Consider the following 8,798-nt stretch of genomic DNA (forward strand, 5'->3'; position numbering starts at 1 on the left):
AGGCAGGAGCCAGGTGCTTATCCTGGTCTCCCATGGGGTGTAGGGCCCAAGCACTTGGGCCATCCTCCACTGCACTCCAGGGCCACAGCAGAGAGCTGGCCTGGAAGAGGGGCAACTGGGACAGAATCCGGTGCCCCGACCGGGACTAGAACCCGGTGTGCCGGTGCCGCAAGGCAGAGGATTAGCCTATTGAGCCACGGCGTTGGCAAGAGCATTTTACTTTTTATGGGCAGGAAAAATCATGCCAACAAAAGTATAAACATTCTATGTATAATTATGAACGACCTTGCAGGAGTAAGCCAACACATTCTGCAGAATTGATAGCCAGAAAGGAGTTGGTATTGAGTCCAATAAAGTGAAAAGGAACTTTGTGAATAAAGGGAGCTTTAAGGGTGGGAAGGTGATCAGTGAGAGAGGGAGGAGGGCCAAGTAGATTAAACTAAAGTCACAGCGATATGACTGCGCCAGACTGTTCACACTACTTTTGAAACTAAAATTTGATTCCCAAAAAATGACAGATGTTGCAACGTTGGCCAATTAAGAGACAAAAACCTGTAATAATATTATGCTCTTCTGACTATATAACAGTTACTTGAACACAAGTCAGATCATCAAGTACTATCCAACATGTATAGGCAATTTGTTACTAAATAAAAGAAAATATTAAATAAAGGTAGCAGTAGGAAAAATAGATGTATATATTAAAATTTATAGGATCAGTCCAAGTTATTTTTACTTTGTGAAAAGCAAAGAGGCATAACGTTGTGTAATATGTAATACTTATAATTTTATTCCCTTTTTAACCAAGTGAACTGTTATTTAAATATTGTTAAAACCAATTTAAAACCTTAGAAGTAAAGAGTTTTAAAAGCCACTCATGAACTCAATAAAAGATCGCACTCTGTGATTTTGTTTCACATATCTCCCAACTAGTCTTTTTTTCCTCACATATTTCATACACACACAGGCATGCATATGAGAACATACATACAAGTGCATGTTATAACAAGTTTCTCATTTACTGGATTTCCCAAGACCAAACAGTACCAAAAGTGTAAAAACATTTATTTCTGTTTCTATTTTTTTCTTCTTTGTTCCCTAAACCCTACATTGATTCTTCAGAAATCCTCATTAAAAATGTATTTGAGAGATGTGAGAAATAAATTGTCTGATACTGTTTTTACTTAGGGTTCAATTAAAATGCATTGCATTCAAAATGCAGAATGGCAAGAATGATTGAAACAATGAGTTCTAGAAAATTAACAATTTTTAGATTCAGAAAGAAGTCTAGAGTTCATCTCCTCCAACCCTCTCTTTTTTTTGGAAATCATAGCCAAGACAAAGGCTTTTGTAACTTGCCTACATCCTCATGATTTCCCATAGAGGAGGAATAACTAACAATATCGTTTCCTTTAGACCAGAAATCATTACAGTCTTCAGCCATACTCAGAAATTTAGGTGAGAGAGTGTGTGTGTGTCTGTGTGTGTGTTGCTACATAAATCAAATTTCAAATGACGATTTTTATACCTTTATCATCAATTATATTTTCTTTCAATAATTATAATTTCAAATCAATAAATTCTATTCTCTATATCTAGCCAAATTTCAGTAACATTATAACACCGTCAACCAGCTTTATATAGAAGTTATGCTGAATTAGAGTAAATACAGGAGTCTTTTTACTTACTGACTATAGATCCCTGGATGTCCTTCCAGTCCACGGCGGGGGTGACCATCTCTGTCATGGACATCGACGAGGCGCCCTACTTCCCCTCCAACCACCAGCTGATCCGCCTGGAGGAGGGCGTGCCCCCGGCACCGTGCTCACCACCTTTCCCACCGTGGACCCCGACCGCTTCATGCAGCAGGCAGTGAGATACTCGGAGCTGTCAGACCCGGCAAACTGGCTGCACATCAGCACGGCCGCCATGCTGGACCGCGAGTCCCTGTACATCAGCAACAACGTCTACGAGGCCGCCTTCCTGGCAGCTGACAATGGGATCCCCCCAGCCAGCGGCACCGGGACCCTGCAGTTCTATCTCATGGACATCAATGACAGCGCCCCAGAGCTGCTGCCCAAGGAGGCGCAGATCTGCGGGAAGCCCAACCTGAATGCCATCAACATCACGGCCGCTGACGCCGACCCTAACATCGGCCCCTACGTCTTCGAGCTGCCCTTCGTCCCGGCCGCCGTGCGCAAGAACTGGACCATCACACGCCCGAACGGTGACTACGCTCAGCTCAGCTTGCACGTCCTGTACCTGGACGCCGGGATGTACAACGTCCCCATCATCGTCACAGACTCCGGGAACCCCCGCTGTCCAACATGTCCATCATCAAGGTCCAGGTGTGCCCGTGTGACGAGAACAGGGACTGCACCGCCACTGGTCTGTTGGCAGTGGCTGGTCTGGGCACAGGCGCCACTGCGGCCACCCTCCTCTGCACCGTCATCCTGCTGACCATGGTCCTGCTGTTTGTGGATGAAGCGGCAGGAGAAGGAGCGCCACGTGAAGCAGCTGCTCATAGAACACTAGGACGACGTGCGCGACAACATCCTGGAGTAGGATGAGGTGGGCGGTGGTGAAGAGGACCAGGACTATGATCTCAGCCAGCTGCAGCAGCCCGAGGTCACGGAGCCCGCCCTGAGCAAGGCCCCCGCGTGTGGCTAGTGGACGAGCGGCCCGTGGGCGCCAAGCCCCAGTACCCGGCCAGGCCCATTGTGCCCCACACGAGGGGACATGGACAATTCATCAGTGAGGGGCTCCGGACAGCGGACAAGGACCCCACTGCACCCCCATACGACTCCCTGCTGGCAGCGAGAACGACCCCACTGCACCCTCATAGGACTCCCTGCTGGCAGCGGACAAGGACCCCACTGCACCCCCATACGACTCCCTGCTGATCTTCCACTATGAGCTCCATGCAGGCTCCGTCAGCTCCCTCAACTCGTCCAGCTCCGAGGACCAAGACTACGATTACCTCAACGACTGGGGGCCAGGTTCAAGAAGCGGGCCGACCTGTACAGCGGTGGCGACCAGGACTAGCAGGCCTCACGCTGCAGATGGCAGCAGGCGGATGCCCCTCCCCGCCCCCGCCAGGCCCCACAGTGAGCCAGAGGCACTGTCTTAACTTGAATTCCTTAGAGCAGAAGCGCTGTTTAAAAAAAAAAGAAAAGGCAGAACCGCGGCTTACTTGGCTAATCCTCCGCCTGCAGCACAGGCACCCCAGGTTCTAGTCCCGGTTGGAGCACCGGATTCTGTCCCTGTTGCCCCTCTTCCAGTCCAGCTCTCTGCTGTGGCCTGGGAAGGCAGTGAAGGATGGCCCACGTGCTTGGGCCCTGCACCCCATGGGAGAACAGGAAAAGCACCTGGCTCCTGGCTTCGTATCAGTGCAGTGCACCGGCCACAGCAGCCATTGGAAGGTGAACCAACGGAAGAAAAGGAAGACCTTTCTCTATCACTCTCTCAGTGTCCACTCTGCCTGTCAAAAAAATAAAAATAAAAATAAAATAAAATAAAAAATGAAAAAAATGGAAAAAAAAACAAAAGTAAAAAATGGAAGTGTCTTTTGGTACAAAAAAACAAACAAATAAGCAAAAAACAGGGCCTGGGGAGCAATTCAGTGTTTACTGGGGTTCTGGTGGACCTGTGGGGTCACGGGACATACTGAATATCTTTTGATAGTCAACCCTTCTAAGTCATACTAACTGTGGAAGTATTATCAATGCACATGTTCTAAAAGGATCCTGAAACTTTATATTTCACAAAACAGAGTGAATGACATAATGAATGGCTGTCTACAAATTTGAGCACTTTTTGTATACCTGATCTAAACTTGAGGTGAAACAATTTTAGCAGCATGAATCCGAATTAAAGGGCAAGTGAATAATTTTCCTAGGGAGCATGCATCAGGAAAACTGTAGCATTTTGTAAGAGGTGGTTATTTGGTTTTGAATTATCTAAATTATTTTATGTATTGCCTCGATTCTCTAGGCGATTAATCATCTTCACAATGAAATGGAATGTCTTACTTAAAGATAAATTTTCTTGATTTTTAAAAACGAACTGGAAGTCTACTTTCTTCCCTTCCAAAACAACATAAATAATCGAGGCCTTTCAATTCACTTTAACATAGAACTAGAGACCGGCGCCACGGCTCAATAGGCTAATCCTCCACCTGCGGCGCTGGCACACCGGGTTCTAGTCCTGGATGGGGTGCCAGATTCTGTCCCGGTTGCCCCTCTTCCAGGCCAGCTCTCTGCTGTGGCCCAGGAGTGCAGTGTAGGCAGGCCCAAGTACTTGGGCCCTACACCCCATGGGAGACCAGGATAATACCTGGCTCCTGCCATCGGATCAGCATGGTGCACCGGCCGCAGCACGCCAGCTGCAGCGGCCACTGGAGGGTGAACCAACAGCAAAGGAAGACCTTTCTCTCTCTCTCTCTCTCTCACTGTCCACTCTGCCTGTCAAAAAAAAAAATAGAACTAGATAATTAAACTAAATTTTAAAAATAAACTTAAAAAGACCTATTGGGGAAAATATCCCTACTACCAAAAGCAATTCTAAAGTAGCCGAAAACAAATTTATTTCTGAATATCCAGGAAAGCAAGTGGAAAGTAAAACATGAATGTTATTACTGCACTATTCATTTCTTTATCAAATACCAGTTGATGTTCTGGACAATGCATTAGGCAGTGTTGATAAGAAAAAACATTCTAGCCACAGTATATTTCTACAGAAGTTACAAAAAAGCAAATTACAGGCTTTCTAAACAGTACTATTTGAATGATAAACATAAGAATAAGGATAAAAGACCTTATGTATAATACATCTTTTTATTTTCCCACATACTCATCACAGAAAATTTTCAAACTGAAAAAATAAAAATGTGAAGGAAATCAAAACGTTCTGTGCCGGCCGCAGCGCGCTGGCCGCAGCGGCCATTGTAGGGTGAACCAACGGCAAAGGAAGCCTTTCTCTCTGTGTCTCTCTCACTGTCCACTCTGAGTGTCAAAAAAAAATTTAAAAAAAAAAGAAAATCAAAATGTTCTCGGTATTTCCACCTGCACTGATGTGGAGATAAATATACTAACATTCCTCCACACATTTAAGTACCATATTTATATACATACACATGAAAAATTGAATATACTTTTCATATAATTCAAAATTCAGACACTCAGTTTCCTCTTGGTAGACATTTTTCCTTGCTGTTTTTTTTCTAATATAAACAACAGCATAGTAAACACCTTTGGAAACATATCCCTTATTGCTTCTCTGATGACTAATCTCTAACACTGACTTCCCACAGATCACTGAGCCGTACCTGCCAGTATTTGTGTCCTTGTGACAGTCCATCCACTTGAATTTTAGCAGGTTCTGTGACTTGCAACAAACAAAATCTGGCAGAAATTAATTGTTCTATGATGTAAGTTCCAAGATATGGTCTGAAGATATTTTTGGATTCCATTTTGATTTCCTGAAACATTCACTCTTAAGACTTGAGCAACTTTGCTAGCAGTTTAACAACTCCTAGAACACTGACAAAAAAAAGAAAAAAAGCCATACGAAGACACACTAAATATGAGATGCCACATGAAGGAAAAGTCAGCAAGACAGGGAAAGAGGCAGAGAGGAAGAACAAGAAAGAAAGAGATCAAGAAAAATCACTGAGACTTTAGAGATATTGAGACACCCCACTGAAACTGGATTCTCCAGCTCAGCAGTGTCCATTGACATCAAATCAATCACACTAACTGCCTAGCTGAGCTGTTCCAAAGTGCCTGATATAGAGGCAGGTGTGGCTCAATGGGTTAAGCTGCCACCTGCAGTGCAGGCATCTCATATCTGAGTGCTGGAAACAAACAGCAGATTTATTTTTTTAATTTAACTTTTATTTAATAAATATAAATTTCCAAAGTACAGCTTTTGGATATCAGTGGATTTCCTGCCCATACTTCCCTCCCACCCACAACCCTCCCACCTCCCACTCCCTCTCCCATCCCATTCACATCAAGATTCATTTTTAATTATCTTTATATACAGAAGATCAATTTTGTATCTATTAAGTAAAGACTTCAACAGTTTGAAGTCTTCAAGTCATTAATTTCCCCCTTGGAAACTAAGTTAAGCAAAGAATCACTGATTCTTATAATTAATACATGAAGGATATTTATGATAACTTTCAAGGTAAGAACACTTAAACATAAGAAATTGTGCAAATAAAGATTATGAATAGGCATAGAAAAATTCAAATTTGAAATATTTTTTCTGTCATTCTATATATTTTATAATTTCTAAAATTATAATACATTCCTGTCAGCATCAAAGAAAAAATAAAAATAAATATGGAATTGAAGATGTAGAAAAGCAATCACTAAAATGATCTAACAAATTTATTTGGCTTGTTGTATATCACAGCATAAAATGTAGTTCAAAATCATGCTGTAGTAATATGAACTGTAGATTTGTACATTTCATTAAAGGTGTAGACTCTGATATTTCTGTTAAGATCTTAAAATATTTTATATCCCATGATGTCTGAAACATATGCACACACAGAATAGTGTCTTGTTTTTAACATTTAAATAATCATATAAAATCATGTATCATAATTTTTTCCATTCCCCTGTGTGTTCCAATTCAATACTTATTCACTCAGACACAACTTTCACAATCAACTATCTTTGAAATACTTTGCCTATATTTATTTAATCATCACTCTCACACTTTGTGACGTACTACCTGAAGCAATGAAGGATGTAGTGCTACCACTTCCCTAAGAGTTAACATTACAAATCTACTGCTTTAGGGCTTAAATTTGAAGTGCATCTATTTTAATGAGTTGTGTCTAGACATCTAAAACTGGTAATAGATTACTTTTTTGTGGATTCCTCTTAGGAAACAGAGAATACATTAATTCAATACTATTTTCCATAAAATGAAAACTATGGTTTTCAAATGTTGATATTTTTATATTTAAAAATAAAGGTAACAGATAATTGAAAACATTTTTTTTCTCTTCATAGTTCAATAATCCACAGTAAATTTACTCTAATAATACTGAATTTTAAAAAAAGTTTGTTGGCTTACTTATTTTTATATTTATTTGAAAGGCAGAGAGACAAAGAATGGGACAGACAAAGATCTCTCATCTGCTGTTTTACTACTCAAACGCCTGCTAGAGTCTGAGCTGGTGCAGGCCAAGGCCTGAAGCCTGTAACACAATCCAGGTTTCCCACATGGGTGATAGGGACCAAAGACTGAATCAATTCTGGTGTGTGCATTAGCAGGAAGCTAGACTTGGAAGGATTGGAAAATGGATCAGAGATACTCTGATATGGGATGTGGGCTTCCCAGGTGACATCAAAACAGCTGTGCCAAATGTCTCCTCCCAATTTTTGTTTCTTAGGTGCAGTGAAAATTCTAGATTGCCAATCATGCTTTCTTTTTTTCTTTTCTTTCTTTCTTTTTTTTTTTTTTTTTTGACAGGAAGAGTTACAGACAGTGAGAGAGAGGAGACAGAGAGAAAGGTCTTCCGTCCGTTGGTTCACCCCACAAATGGCCGCTATGGCCAGCACTGCACCAATCTGAAGCCAGGAGCCAGGTGCTTCCTTCTGGTCTCCCATGTGGGTGCAGGGCCCAAGCACTTGGGCCATCCTCCACTGCCCTCCCAGGCCACAGCAGAGAGCTGGACTGAAAGAGGAGCAACCGGGACAGAGCCAGTGCCCCAACCTGGACTAGAACCCAGGGTGCCAGTGCCACAGGCAGAGGATTAGCCAAGTGAGCCACGGTGCTGGCCAAATCATGCTTTCTTGAGGTATTCTTCACAGCAGTTAATAAGATTTATAGTACTCTGGGGAATTATTACAAACAATGTAACTCATATTAGCCTATTTTAAGAAATATCTGTCCAAATTATCTATAAAATTTCTGTTTTTGGATTGAAGAAAACTGATAAAATATAACACAAAAATGCCTACTCTGAGATAATTGCAGGATGATCAGTGTGGCAGATGAAAAACAGAACTTTCACTGCTATTTCATTGAAGCATAATCAACAGGTTGATTTAAATAAAAAATAGGAGAGAACGTTAAGAAAATATTATTAAAGGTTTGTCTTTTAAAAACATATTTCTATATAATTTGCTCTTTTTATTCTCTATAGCCATTACTGAGACAGTGGGCAGAGGGAGTGGTTAAGCCACCTGGGAGTTTTCTCAAGCTCTAAGGGATATGAGTTTGATTCCTTTCGCTCTGAATAGAAACAGATCACCTGTATGGACAAGGTTCACCTCAGCTTAGGGGGCCAAGGCTGCAGCTCACATGGTCATACATCAGCCTGCTAATAACATTCTTATCAGTCACTGTGACAGAAACAGAACCATACAAGGAGCAAAACGGGGCATTAGATAGATTCTGGGTATCTCTAGCTACTTTTTTTAAAAAAAGATTTATTTATTTATTTGAATGTCAGAGTTACACACACACACACACACACACACACACACAGGTCTTCTATCTGCTGGTTCACTCCCCAAATGGCCACAACGGCCAGAGCTGCACTAATCTGGAACTAGGAGCCAGGAGCTTCTTCCGGGTCTCCCACATGGGTGCAGGGGCCCAAGGACTTGGGCCATCTTCTACTGCTTTCCCAGGCTATAACAGAGAACCAGATCAGAAGTGGAGCAGCTGGGACTTGAACTGGCGCCCATATGGGATGCCAGCACTGCAGGCCAGGGTGTTAACCCACTGCGACACAGTGCTGGCCCCTCTACATACTTCTAAGATGCTCTGTT

At 42.4% G+C, this 8,798-nt stretch overlaps 1 pseudogene; it reads left to right on the forward strand.

Moving 5' to 3' along the window:
- The first annotated feature begins 1,705 nt into the window (after positions 1–1,705).
- LOC138850297 (cadherin-4 pseudogene) lies at positions 1,706–3,471 on the forward strand (annotated as a pseudogene).
- The last annotated feature ends 5,327 nt before the right edge of the window (positions 3,472–8,798 follow it).

Source organism: Oryctolagus cuniculus, chromosome 7 (genome assembly GCF_051225735.1).
Source record: "Oryctolagus cuniculus isolate XC-2025 breed Fujian yellow rabbit chromosome 7, ASM5122573v1, whole genome shotgun sequence".
Classification (NCBI taxonomy): domain Eukaryota; kingdom Metazoa; phylum Chordata; class Mammalia; order Lagomorpha; family Leporidae; genus Oryctolagus; species Oryctolagus cuniculus.